Source organism: Pleurodeles waltl, chromosome 5, assembly GCF_031143425.1.
Source record: "Pleurodeles waltl isolate 20211129_DDA chromosome 5, aPleWal1.hap1.20221129, whole genome shotgun sequence".
Taxonomy (NCBI): domain Eukaryota; kingdom Metazoa; phylum Chordata; class Amphibia; order Caudata; family Salamandridae; genus Pleurodeles; species Pleurodeles waltl.
In genome coordinates this window covers 856,393,999-856,414,769 of record NC_090444.1, presented here as the reverse complement: position 1 = coordinate 856,414,769, position 20,771 = coordinate 856,393,999, and positions in this window count along the sequence as shown.

Sequence of the window (20,771 nt, the reverse complement as noted above, 5' to 3'; positions counted from 1 at the left end):
TTAAATTAAGGTCACAAATATTGTCAGAGGTTTGGAAGATGGATTTTTTTGTGTGCTACATGTAAGTTTATATATACACTGAGTGAAAATATAGGACTACCGGGCTGCGCTGGAATTCAGTTTTGCGTTAGAATACTGAGCATTAGAGCGAAAACGGAGAGCAAGATGGCGGCCGCGTAACGCAGCCGCAAAGCGTCTGCTCCGACCAAGGAAACCTCCCAGTGCTGCGGCAGCTCTCCCGCGGGTCGGAGCCTCCTTCGGCAGCCGCGCTCACAGGAAACAATGTAGCGGCATTGTAGCAGCATTGTGTTGACTCGCGTTGCTTTACCTGCTCCCTCTTTTTTTGGGGATGACTGTCCCAGGGCTGTCAGGAGGGGCGGCACAGGGGAAATATTGCGGATGATATCATTTTTTAAAGGACTGCTTTTCATGTGAGGATTGTTTTAGGCTACTTGGCTCCTGGTTTTTGCGGGGCCCTTTTTTTTTTTTTTGGGGAGAAGCAAACTACGTGGATTTGTTGACGGAGGCTAAAAGGATTGCAAAGTGCCTCCCCGGGATGCGGTCTGGACTGCTCCTGTTCCTACCTGAAGACAACTACAGGTCTGTGCTCACGGGTCCCAATTGGGGGCAATTTTCGCCGTGGATTCAAAAAACGGTCAGAGTTTCTTTATTCTATTACAAGTATTTGACATTGGGCGTATATTATAATAACGCATTTTGCATCAAAAAGCAAAAAAAAAGTAAAAATGCCACCTAAGGGGGGTGGTACGGATATAAAACAAGGCTTAGGTGAGAAGGTTGTCTCCAAAAACAAGAGTGCTTCACTGGACAGGTATTTTGAGAAAGGGAAGGACATACTGGTGGGGGGCACAGAAACCCCCCCCGCCGCCGTGGAGGAGGCCGATCCTCTAGTAACCGAGGAGATGGCGGCTATAGATGGCCCCCCCCCCGCATGAAGATGGGCAGAGTGATGTTGTAGATGTGGCAACTTTACAAAAACAAGCTACCGGGAGTCAGATGGAGCAGAGGGAGGGCGCACAAAGCGCTAGGACAGTATCACAGGTGGAGCGGAGACCGGTGGAATTACGTGATAATGAGACAATACAAGGAGATAAGTTTTTCTCACTATCAGATCATTCAAGTTGGTCAAGTAACGAGCAGCTGGATTTGGAGGCGGATAAAACTTCTTCTGAATTTGAATCTGAGGTATCCTCCTTGGCACTGGGAAAGGAATTACATGAGAGTAGCAGGAGTGCCACTGTTAGGAAAAAACAGAGGAAGAGAAGTGAGCAAGTAGGACCTAATAAGCACTCCACTAACCCATTGGACACTAAGGGTCTTCAGGGGCTTCAGTGGGAGTATTCCAAGGATGATTTAACTCTATATGATAATGGTGAAAAACAGCCTAATCCGGTGTCACTGGAAACCATATATCAAAGCATTATGGAACACCGAGAGGAATCTAAATTAGAGAGCCGTAGGACTCAAATGGCTTGCCGCAAGATGCAAATCCAAATTCGTCGAGTAGCCAAGACATGTTCAGAGTTTACTACACGGATGGAAGAAGCAGAGACTCGGATCTCGCGTCTGGAGGATGAGGCTGGAGCTCGCCAGTCATCTCGAGAAATGATGGAGAAACAACTTGAGGACACTCAGTGGAAATTGACAGATTTAGAGGACAGAATGAGGAGGAATAATCTGCGCGTCCTGGGTGTACCAGAAGGACTTGAAGGATCAGACATACATAGTTTTATGGTCGCACTTTTTAAGGAAGCTTTTCCGGATTTACACCAGTGGGATTGGGACAAAGAGGTTCAAAGAGCCCATCGATTTCCTTTTAGCAAAATAGGACCAAACTCAGAAGGAGGAAGTGGTAGACCTAGAGTAATATTAATCTCTTTGCTTAATTATCAGGCAAGGCAGGCTATATACGACGGAGCTCGACCCAATGCTAGAAGTAAGGCTAAGGGATGTGAGTTTTTTGTGAGACCAGATTATTGCCATAGTACTGTTGAAAAAAGGTGGAGGCTCCGGCAGCTAATTCAGCCACTTCAAAGTAAGGGGGCACAGGTTTTTTTATTAAATCCGGCTAAACTGAAAGTAGTAATGGATAATAGGACTCACTTCTTCACGACAGAGGAGAAAGCAAGGGCTTTTTTGGGTGGACTTAACGGTCCGGTTTCCTAAAATAGATTTTCTGGATTGGGACATAGGGGTGGGGGTAAAGTAGAGGGTAAAGTAGAGAGGGTTAGGAGTTAAGCCCTGAGAAGTCGAGCCGGGGGTAAGAGAGAAGCCTCTTAGGATTAATCCCCCCTTTAGGAAAAAAAAAATATATATATTTCTTTGGCTGAAACAGGGGTAGATAGAGAGAGATAAAGACAAAGAAAGGGAGAGAAGGAAAAAGGAAAAAAAAAAGAAAAATAAAATCATGCACTGGGTAGGGACGGTCGGAGCGGAAGCTTTACCATCATTAGGGACAGTGAGATCCCATACTCTCCATAAATTGGGTGTAAGGGTAGGGGTAAGGGGTGTAGGGGGGTGGGGGGGTGGTTGGTAGCAGGGTTGGGGTACAAGGGGTGGGAGGATGGGAGAGGGGGGAGAGGGGTGAAGGGGAGTGGGGGGGCACTAATATAGGCAGAAACGTTCAGAACAATTTAAGGAAGACATATCAAAAGAAGAGGATGTATAGGATTCAATATCAACAAGTTGGTTTCTTTAAGGGAGAAAGTATTGACGTGAGATTGGTACATCAAACTGAGTGATATGGCAAATAGATTAAGGATTTGTACATTGAATATTTGCGGTCTAAATAGCCCCCAGAAAAGGAAAAGAGTGGCAGCTGGTCTTAAACTAATTAAATCAGATTTATATTGCTTGCAGGAAACACACATTGCATGGAGTAAGCGAGAGCTCATACGAGAGCTTGGGTTGACGCCTCTTGTTTGTACCAGACAGGAGGTTTCGACACGTGGGGTGACGATACTTGCCAGAAATAACAATGTACAAGCTTGTAGATCTCGAGCAAGTAATGATGGGCGGTGGGCTCTCTTAGAATTATCCGTGAATACATTTAAATTTACTCTTTTCACTATATATGGATCAGTTTTGGACGAGGCTGAGCCTCTGGATACGTTGAACATGGAACTAGTTGGATGGCCCTTACCAATAATTATTTGTGGCGACTTAAATATTCATTTAGAGGTAGGTAGCAGGAGCATGGGCACCCAGAGTTTATATCAGGGACGAAAGCCTAAAGTATGGAAAGCTCTAAGGAGGTTAGTAAGGGAACATGGGTTGAGAGATATCTGGGAAAATATTAAAACTTTAGATCCAGGGTATACCTATTACTCGTTCCCACATGCTAAATTGGTAAGGTTGGATTTTTTTTTTGTATCACAAAACTTAATCCATGGGCCTGAAATAGAATGCAAACCCAGATTCTTATCAGATCATAATCCATTAATATTGTCCATAACAATTAAGGGACCATCTAATCCGCGTCGTGTATGGACATTTGATAGGAAATTGTTGGTTGACCCAGGATATATATCCCATATGAAAGAGTGGATTCACCACTTTTTTGATATCAATAGGAATACGGCAGATCCGGGGATGGTATGGGACTCATTTAAAGCTGCAGTGAGAGGTGAAACTCTTAGCTATAGTTTGGGAATACAGAAAATTAGGGGGAAGGAAATTGTAGAACTTCAAGAAAGATTAATAACAAAAGAGAGGGAATTAGCTAGTAAAATTACTAGTAGAGAAAACTTTACTCTCACTCAGACCCAAATGGCGATTCTTAAGGCTAAAATAAATGCTTACTTGAATAAAACAGTGGCAGCCGTATATCAAAGTCACCGATTGGAGTGTTATGAATATGGTGAATCCACAGGAAAAGTCCTAGCTAGACGGGTCAGACAAAAGGCAGTTAAACAGAATGTTTTGAATATAATTGATGGTAATGGGCGGAAACATACAGAGCTAGAAGGAATTCTAGAGGTTTTTAAGGGTTACTATCAGGAGTTGTATAGTGAAGATATAGTGTATTCAGAACAGCTACAAAAAAAGGTTAGTGAATTTCTGGGGGGATTAAAAAGTACAAGGCTTTCTTCTGAGGAACAAATTACATTAGATGCACCAATTTGTATTGATGAGATAATTGAGGCAGTAAGCTCCCTGGCAACAGGGAAAGCTGCTGGGCCGGATGCAATACCACTTGAATTTTATAAGACCTTCCTGACAGATATTAAAAAGGATATGCATAGCATTTTTTGTATAGCGCAGGCAGGTCAGGCACCTTTATCGTGGGAATGTGCAAGTATTATAGTGCTAAAAAAAAAGGATAAATCAACAGAGCTCCCCAGTTCATATAGACCCATATCTTTGTTAAACGTAGATGGAAAGATTTATGCAAAGATTTTGGCCAGTAGATTGGCAAATGTGATAGTCAGGTTGGTTAGAAAACAACAACATGGGTTTATTCCGGGTAGAGATACAATAGATCATATAAGAAGAATAATAGCCATGTTTGATCTTGCAGAACTATATCAAACAAATTTAGGATTATTACTTTTGGATGCCGAGAAGGCATTTGATCGTGTATCGTGGAAGTTTCTATGGGAAGTCATGGGCTGGAAAGGTATAGGGAGTGGATATATTACAGCTATAAAAACTTTATATGTAGCCCCAAAAGCTAGAATTTGCATTGCTGGTTTGGAATCAGATATTATCTTAATCTCTAGGGGGACTAGACAAGGGTGTCCATGTTCCCCCTTGCTCTTTGCTTTATATATTGACTCTTTCTTGCTGAGATTAGAAGAATGCAAAAATATTCAACCTCTATTATATCATGGAGAAACATATAAGGTGTTTGCATATGCTGATGATGTAGCTATAGTGACAAGTAACACGGAGGAAGCTATTAAGGCAATAGAAATAGAGGCAAGAGAGTTTGGAAGATACTCCGGATATAAGCTGAACTCAGATAAAACACAAATAGTATGTTCTGGGCACGTTTCACTAGTAGATAGACGATTGGTATCTGAAGCAGTGTATTTGGGGGTGAAGATTACATCAGTGGTTAATCGGTTGGTGGAAATCAATTTTATCCCACTATTAAATAAAATAAAGAGGGATTTAGACCGAATGCATAATTTGCACTTATCGCTAGAGGGTCGCTGCAATGTATTGAAAATGATGGTTCTGCCAAAAATCCTATATTTATTTCGGGCTATTCCCCTTGAGGTTGATAAAAAATGGCTTAAAAGATTGGAAAAGATGGGGAATAATTTTTTATGGGGATATGCTAAAACGAGAAGGGCAATGAAGTATATGACACTTCCCAAAGATCGAGGTGGGTGGTCAGTCCCTAATTTTACACTGCATTACTACGCCTGTTGTCTTCAACATATGGATGAACTTATAAGGGGAAGTTTTAAGGGTAATGAAGAAGTAAAATCAACCCCTATTTATACTATGATGGCGGGTGGGGAGGCAAGTGGTTGGTTATCAAAATTTGAGGAACCAAGTTACTTTAAAAAAGTAAGATTTAAGCCTTTTTTGTCCGCCTTCAAGGTTTGGGCTCAGATAAAACGGAGTATGGGACTGGGAAAGATTACGGCTTATACACCAGTGAAATTCTCAGCTATCCCAAATCATATCTTTAGGGATCCTATACTAGATTTTTGGCGTTCTAGGGGAATAAATAAAGTCGGAGACTTGTATTGTAAATCCGGTTGTAAATCATTTACGGATTTGCAGTCTCAATTTGGCTTACCTAAGACCCATTTTTTTAAATTTTTGCAAATACGAAATTTTTTACAGTCTCAGAAGTACGGTAGGGTACAGTTGTCGGAGATCCCGGTAGTTGAGGCTGTTATAAATGGGGCAAAGATTGGCAAGTTATATAAGCTACTAACAGAGTTACAAGTAGATGATATGGCACAACAGAATGAGCGATGGATTGCACGATTTGGGGTGGCTGGAGAGTGGGTGGACCAATCCTTAGCCATGGCTGAGACAACATTTCTATCAGCTAATTTGAAAACCCAGCATTACAAAACACTGATGGACTTATATTATACTCCAGCAAAACTGAAAAAGTGGGGGATATCCTCTGGAAGCTGCAATCGATGTGGGGAAGTTGAAGCTGAGATAACGCATATGTTTTTTGTATGCCCAATGTTGCAGGGAATATTAAACGAGATAGAGGTATTACTTAAGAAGATCACGCATTGCAATATTCGGGTTACTGTTATGCTGGTAGTATTGGGAGTCGTGGACTCACCTGAAAGTATGGAACCTGCACTGTATAAAATAAGGCGATTTTTATTTTTGTCCATGGCAATATACCGCTTATGTATTGCTACAGATTGGCTCAAAAAAGAACCCCCCACGTTTGAGAGTTGGCGCTCTAGATTACTTACCATCTATAATACTGAATTAAGTCTTTATAAGTTAAAGGGTCATAAGAAGAGACATAGAGGAGAACGAATGTGGGCACCAATGACTAGATGGTTGGAATATCAAGACACAGTTTAAAAAAAAAAAAAAATGCTAATTGTTTCAATATGTGATATATATAACTGTTGTATTTTTAAAGGTCTTCTTTCTCCCGTTGTTTTGTTTACTCTGCTTTCTTCGCACGGATATATTATGTCTTCTTCTTTTTTTTTTTCTTATGTAACCCCCTCCCTCCGACATATTAAAAAAAAAAAAAAAAAAAAATGAATACTGAGCATTAAATTTAAATGAATGACATTGATTTCCAAGCTTGATGCTATGGAAATAGCTAGCCCTCAGTTAGGGCGACATATCTGAATTTGCTTTATTGCTTCTCAATGGAATTCAAGATATCCTATTGATGATGCTCAGGCCCATATTCTTTTTTCGCTTCTTTTGACAGATCTTTTTAGGAGTCTCAACCTTTTTACAAATCTTTTTTGAGTCTAGAGCTTTTGACAGATCTTTTTTGGAGTCTCGAGGGGTAAAGAGCAGTTAAAATCAACACTTTATTTTACAGTATAACCCATTTGGTCACACATTAAATCCCAGAGATGGAAAGTAAAGTTCAAATGTTTATTACAAATTTAAGGCCAAACATATCTAAATGAGTCTCAAGAACATGCTATATAAGTATAGAATCACCAAAGACGAAGTGAAGTATTGAATAAGATTAAATATGATAAGTAAGAGACATACAAGAATTTCAGTTGCAGCAGTACAAAAGTTAAGGAGTACAATTTAGTGACCAGTATAAAAGTTGTGGTCATCTTGTCTATTCATTGGAAAATCCATTTTAATCCAAGTACCCTAATTAAGTTATAAGGAAATCCCAAGTATCTCTCAGGAAATATAGGAAATGATAGAAATAATAGGAAAGTGTCAGCTTAGCAAAAAAATCAGTAGAGGTTCTGTTAGAGAGGTATTGATTAGCATGAAGCCTCTCAGCTGGATAAAGAGTGGAGAGGACTGTACCTCTCCAAGGCTCAAGGGAATCTGTTGTCTAACTAGGTTAATACCAAATAAACCTACAGAACCTCTGAGAAATCCTCATCATCAACACCAGTATTTTCCATCTTCCCTGCATAGTTGAAATTAGCAACTCCCTTCAGGTTCTGAGCCCATGAATCAATCATCAGGACGACCTTGAGTGTCTTGTGGATCCTGGTACGCAAACAGGAGTTTTCCTTCTCAGTCAGTTAGCACTCCTTTTGTCCTTGTCAAAGCATTCTCCTGTACCTCACTATCTCAGATGCACAATATGCCTTTTATTACCTGTAGACTCAGACGGATGTACTTGCAATTGAAAAATATTGCAACACAAGCAAAACCCTACATTGAAAGTTAGACACACAAAATCAACATTTCAGGCCTTTAGTCAAGCTAACCTAATATTGCATTCAAGTGCAAATTCGAAATACACAATTATTCGTGCATCTTCCATTATAATTGCAACATGATTATGAGTAATCATGATTATATGCAAATTCACCATAATATCTCATTCAAAACACACACATGAATATAAATGTGTGTGAGTTTTTCCAATCCAACATGTTAAACTCAATATTAGAACACACACATATAGATGAGTTATTATTCTTCTATTGTGAATGCAGCTTCAATAATATGTTTAGATGCTCAATTTTACATTAGTAACATTAAGACACATGATATAAGTATTGTTGAATACAATATTATTTCACTCCTGTAAAGTATAATGGCACAGTCAAAGTTTTGTATTTTCACTATTAAAGAAAAGGCTGATTTACATCACGTTTCCTGGAACAGAAGAATGCCAGATGCTTGCTAAAATCGAACTATTTTTTCATCCTGCACCTTAGGGGCCAAACGTCCTATGTTCCATGAGCAGATCTAAGGTAAGAAGTTGTGTAGAGGGTTAAATGGTCGGCCTGAATTGGTTTGACTAATTTTGAAGGGAAACAGCTTCAGGCTAGTTATGCTAGATTCTGGAAACTTTGTCCAGCTGGTGCTATCTAGTTTTCACTCAGTATTCGCAGATATGATCGGCTGCTGTGTGCCTTGCCTGAACCACAGTGAGGGTGAATGGTGAGCACATATGGACCTTCCCTTTCTGAATTCAGATGAATATCTCAGAGCGCCTCTAATATGTGGGTTCTAGCTTCACCTCTAGGTTGATGCATTAAGTTGTTATGGTCTTTATTCGATCATGGATAGATGCTAGTAGTCGAGCAGCAAATGGGTACTCTGAGGAGTTCTATTTTATACTAATATGTTCAGAATGGGAGTATAACCATGAAATTACAGCTTTTGGTTTGTCTTTTTTACTCTTTAGGTTCTACTGAACTTCTCCTTCTACATACTCAGAACATAGGATGCTGCAATTTACATCTATTTACATCTATTTTCAGAATCTATTGTTCATTTTACCATAAAGATAGCCCTGGAAGCACCTAGGAGACATGGTCAGGCCCCATGGCCCTCCTTCCCCATTGAATTGGACCCACACTGTCCATCTTAGTAGTATGCAAAGGTCTTCCCGCCTTTTGCCAGGATGATGGACAGATTACCAACAGGCCCCCGAGTGTGCTTCCAACTGATTATTGTGGCACATTCTTGATGCTGAGGAATATGAGGACATACCTACCAAACAAAGAAGCACTTATGTCATATAGCTAGGAAGAAGGACCCTAGTTTGGTGGAGATTTAAGTCTTTGTAGTCTCGTTGGCCTCTCTATACGAGGATTCATGTTATCACAGAATTCTGGAGAAAGACGCATGAGGAACAATCACATTGCCAAACACACACAAGGTCACTGGAAACATTTCCTTGTGGTCCATTATGCAGCTGTAGTGCATAAAACACACTAGACATTTACCCAATGAGGTAGCACTTAGTAACTAACCAGTAGAAAGTACTTCAGTTGGGTACAGATTTTGTGCAAAACTGTTGACTCTCGTTAGATAACAGGCAAGTGTGGTTCCTTTGTACCCGAGTCACTCATGCAACTACTGACACACCGACACAGACACTCACAGACGCACTCAGGCACTTATTCAGACACTCATGCACCCACTCATAGACCCACTCAGAGACTCATGCACCCACTCATGGACCCACTTAGACATTCAAGCACCCACTCATACCCCCACTCCAACATTCCCACACCCACTCACAGACACTCTTAGTCATTTTTGCACCCACTGACAGACCTACTCAGGTTCACACACTCACTCACAGACCCACTCAGAGAAGCATGTCTCAGATGACATCACTGATGACATCATCCACAGAAGCACTCACATGACCACTCACCCCCTTATACAACCACTCACTCACGCACCCAAACAACCACTCACTTACCCATTCACAGACCCAAAAAAGGTACTCATACAACCACTCACTCATCCATAGAGCCACTCACACACCTACTCATACAACCACTCACCCGTACAGCTACTCATACAACCACTCTTTTACCCATACAGCCACTCACAGTGGCACACACTCACCCATACAACTACTTACACACCCACTCACTCACCTATACAGCCACTCATGCACCCACTCACTCACCCATACAACTTCTCAATACAACCATTCACTCATCCATATGAGCACTCACACATCCACACAACCACCTAAATACCCATTCACTCGTCCATACAAGAACTCACACATCCGCTTACTCACCAATACATCCAGTCACACAGACACTTATGGGGTGATTTAAAACTGTAACCTTCTCACTTGTATAGCACACTACTAACCAGTTAGGGTCTCAAGGCGCTCTACGCATACCGCTGTGGAACCACTCCTGGCTTTTTCCTGTGAGGCGCCCACTCCAGGACACTTACTGTATGGGGTGATTTAAAACTGTAACCTTCTCACTTGTATAGCACACTACTAACCCGTTAGGGTCTCAAGGCGCTCTACGCATACCGCTGTGGAGCCACTCCTGGCTTTTTCCTGTGAGGCGCCCACTCCAGGGTGAAGCCAGGCATCCAAGCACTGTCAGGGCTGTTGTGGAGATTAAGCAAGCTATTGGCCAGAGTTACAGAGTGGGACCCATTAATTAGATTAGGCACTGTGGCGAGAATTATATGGTCCAAGAGAATTGAGCACAAGACCCGCTGAGGTGGGAATTGAACCCTGGTCCCAGGCCAGAACTCTGCATCAGGGTCTGCCACTCTAACCATTGTGCCACACTTCTCCACTAATTTAAGAGCACCTAGCGCCTCCTTGCGTCACAGTAGCATCATCTTTTTTTATGCCAATGTGGCCCAATGAGCCCAAAATTGTCACGCCAAATTTACAAAGTGGCGCAATGCATGGATGGTGCCACTTTGTAACCTTTTGCGCTACATTATGTCTGTGCCAGGCATAATGTATGCAAAGGGGGCATATGCTCAGAGCAGTCGTTAAAAGGAGGCACACCATTATTGAAAATGGGCCTCAATGGGCTTTGCAGGATTAGCCTCAACATTTGTGGCCCAAATACTGCAAAGCTCCGAACTAGCATAAAAAATGTTGACACTAGTTCCCCTAACTACCGCCATTGTGCGCCGTTTCTTAGATATGGCGCACACATGGGGGCGTTAGAGGTGCACTAAGGGACTCAAGAAAAGTGGGGCTGCACTGGGTGCAGCACCACTTTTCTTAAATCAGGCCCTTACTCTACAATACAGCCACTCACACAGCAACTCACTTGACCAAAAAGCCACTCAAGCCACCACTCACTCACCCATACAGCTACTTACACAGGCAGTCATTCACTCATACAGCCATTCAGACACGTACTCACTCACCCATACAGTCACTTACATACCCACTCACACAGCCATTCACACAGCCACTCACTCTCCCATACAGCCACTAACACACCCACTCACTCACCAAATCACTCACACAGCCACTCATTCACCCACGGAGCTACTCACATACCTACTTATACACCCATACAGGCACTCACACACCCATCCACATACCCATACAGGCACTCAGACACCCACTCACACATGGATACACACAGTCACTCGCATATGTCAGAAATGGTATCACTCATTAGTAGTACCGAAAATATACTATTTTAACTTTTGAAGTACCTTAGTATATATGCTTAACACTCATAACTTTTAGAAAACACTCACACTCACACGGTGATGTCATCAGTGATGTCATTTGAGATGGCATCAGTGATGTCACTGACCATGTCATGAATGATGTAATATGTGAGGTCATAAGCAGTGCATTATAGGGGTGTAAGTTATAGTTAGCTCAGGTAACTATAACTGTTGAATTTCACTGGTGTTGTATGAGTGAAATGTGAGCCTAACTATAACGTCCATGTTACTTTTGTTTTTTTCTGTGTGTATATATATATATATATATATATATATATATATATATAAGATATATATATAGTTAATGTTTTTTTACATTTTAAATTTGTTAATATGAATCTATCTATCTTTCTTTAGTAGTAATACATTTAAAATATTATTAAAGATAATATAAATTTATTTTTTGTCCTCAGTCACCTCGTACCATAACACCCACCTCTCTCAGAGAAACGGACCCTTTTTCCAGCTCAGGGAGTATGATGTTATGCTCTCAACCCCCGAATGTGATGGCAGTTTTCGGATTGACTCAACCAAGGCTGAGTACAAAACTCAGGAGTCAGGGGTAATCATTAGACAGATGATATCCTTTTCACTCTCAGCAAAACCTATTATGTTGGTTCTCATTGAAAAAATCATAAGTATTTTTTAATATGAGACTTTATCTTTGTTTATCCAAGTAGGCACTGGTTGCCACATCTTTAACCTCTTACCTGAACAGTCTTTTGTGTCCATATCAAGTGCGTACTACATCAAGGCCACCCATTCCTTGTTGGACGGGTTGACTTGGGCAACCACTTCTTGCAAATTCCGCTCCTTCCTAGGGGAATAAAGTTGAACAATAACGTGCTTTTGTCTATACGTATTGAAACTGGTTCATCTGTACAGCCAAAGTGTGAGGATTACCTTTATTTCTATTTGTAGGATATTCATTATCATCTTACCCCCGTCTTTTCAATAGGATCGTATCGCAGGAAAGTATGAAAACATGTGAATGTCATCTACCCTCGCTGTTCCATCATTTTATGCATTTTGCAGAGTTACTTATCTCCATGTTCTCCATTATTCAGAGAGTCTGATGCACCCTAGGTGAGTAAATAAATGGTTCCATCCTAAAAAGGCAAGTCTTACTTTACTATATGATGTAGACATGGATACTTGCCATTTATCTTGTAGCCCTTGATCCTTGAGTCCTTGACATATGAAGCATGGAACCAGCTCCTCACTTATAATATCTGTACCTCACAAGTTTCCCGCTGGTAGCAGTGTCCAGTTCTTCCCAAGATAAGAGCCTCCCCTCCTGCTCAAGATGTCATCATCTATGATTGATTAAGTGTTTATTTCATGTGCAAGCCCATAAAACATATCATACATCACATGTAAAAATAAATTGATCATATTTAAAAAAAATGTTTGTGCATAAAGTTGTTCTGAAAGATTAATTTCCTTTACAAAAACGTATTAAATACAAACAATGCTCTAAAAGAATACCATAAACTGTAGACTAAATGGTGCCCTCTACACCATACATTACATATATGGCTTCTCCAGGCTGCGTAGCCATTTTGCGCCTCATGTAATCAATGATTTTTAAGTTTCTTTAAAACATTCACATGTTTCTCCTCCTCTTACTCACAATACTCAGATGTAGGTATCACATACTATAGGAGGCTGGCCTGGTTTGTGGTGGGTACCTCGGGTACTTACACCTTACACCAGGTATCCCTTATTAGGGAAATGTAGCTTAGGCTGATAGAGGTAGCTATAGCAGAGCAGCTTAGGCTGAACTAGGAGACATGCAAAGCTCCTAAAATAACACTTATAGTTGCACAGTACTTATACACAAGTAAAGACAATACTCAGTGTTACCAAAAGTGAAGGTAGTTTATTTGGGCGACACTAGGCCAAAAATATCTTAGAGGCAATACTCCTCCTGAAGGTAAGTATTATACACAATATATACACTAGACACCAAAATAAGGTAAGTAATTAGACATAAGACAGTGCAAACAATAGGAAATGCTATAGAATACAATGGGAGAAAATAGGTCTATGGGCAACACAAACCATACACTAAGAAAGTGGAATGCAAATCATTAATTCCCCCTTAGACAACTGGAGTAAAGTACTGCAAGTTTCCTTAGGACACACTACAAGTCATGATAGGAGTTATTGCAAGAACCAAGCAAGCCTGCAAACAACAAATTTTGGTTTCCTGGTCCTGAAGACCTGCAGAGGAAGGAGACCAAGTTCAGAAGTTGGAAGAAGTTCCAGGAAGGAGAGGAGCACCTGCCAACCCAGAAGAGGGTGAAATAGAAGAGTCCCTGGTTGGACGAAGACTGCAGAAATGCACCCAAGGAAGATGTCAGCTGATTCCTGCATGATGCAATGGATGTCCCATGAAGAGAAGTTGGATGCAAGTGAGTTTTGGTGCTGGATTCATCCAATAAGTCTTGGTTCAGGCATAGTCATGTTTTGTGTCAAGGTGGCGCTACCTGGACCCAGGTGCAACCTTGGGGCCTCAACTCTGTGTGAGGAGGAAGAGGGGGCTCTCAGCACTTCAGAGAGCCCTCAGAAGATCAGGCATCACCCACAGGAGTCCCAGAACACGGGTACAAAGGTGGTGCAAAATGCGATTACTGCAGCACTACAAAGGAGGATTCCAGGCCGTCGGAGGTCAACTCAGCGAGTTGAGCATCACAGGATAGAGTGCTGGGGTCCTGAGTCAGGATGTGCATGAAGGAATTTTGAAAAAAGTGCACAGAGGCCTCAGGAGGTGAAGAAGACGTGGTGCACAGGGGTACTGTTGTACTCGGGAAAGGCAAGGTCTTACCTCCTCCAAATTGGGACAGCAGGACCTCCGGGCAATCTGTGTCGAAGGGGTCCACCACCTGCATTCCAAGGAGCACGCTCGTCACCAGGAGAGGAGTCCAAGAGAACCGATCTTCGACTTAGAAGGTGCCTGCTTGAGCAGGGAAGTGACTCTGTCACTCCACAGACAATTTCTTCGGTCCTTCTGGTGCAGGGTGAAGACAGGGAGTCCCCAGTGCATGCACACCATGGAAACATTTGCAGTTGCTGGCTGGAGCTGAAGATGCAGAGGAAAAGTAGCCCTTCTGGATACTTTGTTGCTGTTACATCGGTTCCTGGCGCAGTCTGAGGTCGATCCGAGGTCAGAGGATGAAGTAGTAGTTGCAGAGGATTCCTCATGGAAACTTGCAAGTAGAATCTGAAGAGAACCCACAGGAGAGACCCTAAATAGCCCTGAGATGGGGATTGGCTACCTTATCAGGTATGGACCTATGACGTCACCTGCTGGCACTGGCCACTCACAGGCCTCCAAAGTGTCCCCACACCTTACAAAGAAAGATGGCTGAAGTCTGGGACCCACTGGAGTAGCTCTGGGCACCACCCCTAGGGTGGTGATGGACAGGGGATTGGTCACTCCCCTTTCCTTTGTCCAGTTTCACGCAAGAGCAGGGTCTGGCGGGTCCCTGAACTGGTGTAGACTGGCTTATGCAAGGAGGGCACCATCTGAGCCCTTCAAAGCATTTCCAGAGGCTGGAGAAGGCTACCCCTCCCCAGCCTGTAACACCTATTTCCAAAGGGAGAGGGTGTAACACCCTGCTCCCAGAGGAAATGCTTTGTTCTGCCTTCCTGGGACTGAGCTGCGACCCCAGGAGGGCAGAACCCTGTCTGTGAGGTGACAGCAGCTGTAGCTGCAGTGCAAGCCTCACAGAGCTGGTTTGGCAGTACTGGGGCTCCATTGTAGAGCCCCCATGTTGCATGGAATTGGCTCCCCAATACTAGATTTGAATGGGGTGACAATCCCATGATCTTAGACACCTTACATGGCCATATTTGGGGTTACCATTGTGGAGCTACATATAGGTATTGACCTATATGTAGTGCACATGTGTAATGGCGTCCCCGCACTCACAAAGTTCCGGGAATTGGCCCTAAACAGCGTTGGGGCACCTTTGCTAATGCAAGGGTGCCCTCACACTTAGTAACTTTGCACCTAGTCTTCATTAAATGAAGTTTAGACATATAGGTGACTTATAAGTTACTGAAGTGCAGTGAAAATGGCTGTGAAATGATGTGTGCACTATTTCACACAGGCTGCAGTGGCAGTCCTGTGAAAGGGTTTGTCTGAGCTCCTTATGGGTGGCAGAAGGAATGCTGCAGCCCATAAGGATCTCCTGGAACCCCAATGTCCTGGGTACCTAGGTACCATATAGTAGGGACTTATAAGGGGGTCCAGTTTGCCAATAAATTGGTAAATAAAGTCACTAGCCTATAGTGACACATTTAAAAGTGGAGAGAGCATAAGCACTGAGGTTCTGACTAGCAGAGTCTCAGTGACACAGTTACGTACTATACACATACACACATTAGGCCATAATCTATGAGCACTGGGGTCCTGACCAGCAGGATCCCAGTGAGACAGGCAAAAACATACTGACATATAGGTAAAAATGGTGTTAACATGCCAAGAAAGATGGTACTTTCCTACACATACCATGGAAATTATACACCAAACTGACCATATAAAATGATTAATCAGAAACATTATTGTGATTCATCAGAAGTATCCTATACATAAAGGGGTATAAAGAACATAATCACATTCAGATGAGACTAAAAGAAACCACCTACATTATTCATACAAATGCCAATACTTTACACATATTCTCAAATATAATCACATTAGACATGCTTGAAACCTTCATAGGGGCTATCCACAAAAATAAGTGTCGTCAAATGTAAGTGTTCAACATATATGGTATTTAACATTTATAGTTTATCCTCAAAAGGAGAAAAGAAGTGCCCAACATGAATCATACAATGTGAATAGCTGGGGATGTTTTATTGTCTTCCACCTCCGTAGGCCTTCAATATTATGGGGCCCTAGGCAGATGAGTCATATTCTTTTTAAGACTTCACAAATGGCTCAAGATTGTGAATCGTCTCAGTCCAATGTCATGACATGGCCTTATATGGATGGAATTGTCGTCTGTCAACATCACAACGTACGCTGATGCGTTTCAACCTTCCTAATGGGCCTATAACTTAAATGAAGGTCTTCTTCAGGGCTGTGTATTAAGGCGATATGAAGGACACTCTATAGGGAATACCAAGGATAATGCAAAAATTAATGTTTGATTACACTGGATTCAGTGTAACAAATCAAATTACCTGAGCCTCAAACTATCACACATACCTAGTATTGGAAGGGGGTCTCTTATCCTGATGCAGAGGGTACTTGGTAAGCTCCAGGGCCATACATTTGGAAAGATATAAAACTTGCTTAGGTAGGTAGAACACATGAATCACAATCTGTCACAGTGTCTAGAACTGGGAGGTAAAGAAGTGGTACTTCCTGGGAGATTGTGATCTCCCCTTGGCTACCATCCTATGAAGATATGCCAAATAAAGGGTTTCCAAAAATTAGGATATACATCCTCTGTGAAAAAAAGAAGAAAACCAGAGAACCCATGAACACCCCACAGACACATGGTGGGGTCATGGTTTTATATTTCTTTATTAGTTCTGAAGCACTGTGTAGCAAGATTAACTCACACTTTTGGATGTGGGATTTTTATGTGCAGGCTTTGTCTATCCTGACTCCTACATTGTCAAAGTTATCAATGGTTTGCAGAGTCGACCCCTCCATCTGAAACCCATTTCTATGTGATTTATTGGATTTGAACCCCATGATCTTGGTTTTTAGGGTGTTTAGTTAAAGGTCACAATCGTCACAAACATTTACAAATGGATTTAGTAGGTTTTGAAGACCAGGCTGGGTATGAGATAGAAGTAAAGTACCTTCTGCAAATAACATTGCTGGGACGGGGCAGCCGCCCAGCTCAGGGAAGTCATGAGTCCAAGACTCTTTTGGCTTACTGCATCATTTATAAACACTGAAAACAGGGTTGGGGCAAGGACACAGCCCTGTCACACTCCACGCTTTACTGGTATGCGCTCAGTCATCTCGCCACATCGACCCATCTTACTTGTCATATTTGTTCTCATGCAATCTGATAAGTACATCTAGTAGTGCAGGATTGATTCCCATTCTAGCTCAAAATGACCACAGCTGTCTTCTTGGAACTAGTTTGAAGGCCACCCTGAGGTCCATAAAAGCTATATATTGGTGATCCCCAGAGAGTCTAATGATCTCATCACGAGTTTGGCAGTACCAATGCAGGACTGCCAAACTCATGGGAAGGACACCACCTCCATTGCGGTGGAGCCTCTCCCCCATCCTATTACAATGTTCCCGCCAGTCTGACTGACGGGAACATTGTAATAAAGCATTTGATCTGGTCAGACCGGCAGGAAAAGTGCTGGAGACAGAACTTGGCTCCCTTAAAGGAGCCAAGTGCTATCTCGTAGCACAGAGTGGACCGACCAGCATTCTCAGAATTCTGATGGGGATGGGCAGGGGGACCATGGGCATGGGCAGTGCAGGGCCCCTGGTGGCCTTCTGCACTTGTTCTCCACCAGCCTTTTAATGGTGGGGAAACTGCCATGAAAAGGCTGGCGGAGAACAAGGTAGTAATCAGCCAGGCGGCGCTGAGTTCAGCTCTGCCCTGGCTGACACACAACCAAGACCGCCGTCACCACATCAGGAACCATGTTGCTGGCGGGTATGGCAGTCCCCTGGTGGGTCCGTCTGCCAGGGTCAGAATTAGGCGGTTGGACTGCCTGGAATGCAGGCCACTGTTCACAGGCTTGGTACCTTCACTCATCGTAGTTCAAAGGCAGTATCTATAACTTCCTTTAACCAGGTACTCCCCATTTCACCCATAGGTGAATGTCTCCTTATCTCCTATACCAAGGGGGTCTCCAGAACATGCGCTATCAGCTCTACTCAGTCTTATTAGCATGCATATGCTCCCTACCACTCCTAATTCTGAATCGTGCTCCTGAGTATCACTCGATCAAAGTCTCAGCCGAAGTCAGCCTCAAACACCTACTTATATTGCCTCTCCCTCTCAGGCCCTAGAATGAGATCCTTGCCACTGCACAGTTCCCGCACTTGACCTCCAATGCCACCCATCTCCAGGGATCAGTGTCAGCTTTCCCTCTGTATACATCCACTGTGTTTTCTACTATTACAAAGCTGAAGAACTTGGACTTGTCCCCATTCCTCCACTACACAGCCCACTCTGCCACACTGGCCAAAAAGAACCAGGAAAGTAATTCCTACAACCAGCCTACTAGTCCTACTAGTCGGCCGACATATTCTCCTAACATTAGTATACTGTAAATTAAATATTTTTATTAAATATATATATATTTTGACTTAAAAAAAAAGATCACAGGGATGTTATAGTTAGGCTCACCTTTTAAATGCACAAAACCGTAGAAATTCACTAGTTAGAGTTATCTCAAGGAACTATAACTCGTGCCATAATGGAACTATAAAATGCGCCTGCCCCATGCACAGCTTTTTCTTCAAAAAATTTACTGCAAATATTAGAGTGATATTATCAATGATGTTATCAAAGATGTCATGAGAGACATATTTTTAGCAGTGGATGGCGAGGGTGCGAGTTATAGTTACCTTAGGGCGCGAGTTATAGTTACAAGAGTAGGTAAAGACTTCAGTTCAAACACATTACATATCTAAGTAACACCATGAATGTAGAAAAAATATTAAACTCAATACAAAAATAATTAATTAACCTGAGGAATTGTATTACAAAAAAAACCTACCAGCCCTGTATCCCTACAAACCTAGCAGCCCGTACTCAAAATATAACTTTAAAAAAATAGGTAATTCATAATTTAGATATTTAAAATAATTTAAATAATCAATTACCAACTTATAATTATTTGTTAATTAATTTCCCAGCCTAGCCCCCTACAAATCTGGCAGCCCTCAACTAAAATATAATTAAAATAAATAAATTATATTCCATTATATTAGTATTTTAAATTCAATTAAATAATTTACAGATAATAATTAATAATTAATTAATTATTACTTAATTTATTTCCCATTGTATATCCTAGAAGCTTAGCATCCTGCAGCTAAGATATCAGAAAAAATAATGATTCCATAATTTATATAATTAAAAATAATGAACTAATTGAGTAATAATTAATAATTAATTGTTAGTTAATTATTACTTAATAAAATTCCCACCCTATCACCTATAAGCCCTACACCCCTCTACAACACTAGAAACTACTATAAAATGTAAATAAAAATTGTAAAGCACTATAATAAAAAACATTTAAAAAAACAATAGTAACACGTAAAATTAATGTATCAACTAAAACACATTCAGTTAATTAAAAACAATATTTTAATCACCATAATATTGAAAATGATACTAAAAACATCACTATTATTCATAATAGTATTACCTCACAAAATGATATCCTTGTGAACAATATTTGTGCATCAAACGTTTGTGTGTGATAATATTGTCCGAGATTTCAGTCTCACAATATTTTGACATTGATATTTTGTCCAAACACCAGAGAGGTGGCTGAAAGTCCTCTTATGTAAGTAAATTATAAATATATAATTTTAATGAAAACAAAACGTGTTGGCTAACACCAAAAATTAAGCATAAGAAGCACTAACAAAAGAAATAAACGTGCACATTTTTTCTGACAAAATATGTAATAAGAATCCATCCTTTCCTGAAAACATGCAAAGGTTTGAGATAGATCTGGTAGAGATTGAATTTCAGACCCTTGAGTCAGCCTAAGATGAAAGGCGAACACTTTACCAACTGAGATATAGCTCACTTCATGGCAAACCCAAACATATGAGAGCTACGTCAACAGATTGGCGGCTACACACTGAGACAGGATTTGTTTCACATTCTCATGAAAATGTGCTATAGCTCAACACCATAGTGCACAACTCAGTTCTAGAAATTGTGTACTTTAATGCCTCTCCTTAACAGTAAAAGGGATCACATTAACACTAACCGGGAACTCTGAAGCAACTGCAGTGTATCGAGGCCTCATTATTTGCCCCATGTGAAGTCTGAGCCTGCAGCTGGTATTGCACTCATGATGTTTGTAGGGTAGCACAGTGATACCCTATTAGATTGATTAATGTGTAGCACACCTGTACAACTTACAAAATAACCTTGAATGATTGAGTGTACTTTAGAGATGTAAATTAGTCATTCAAT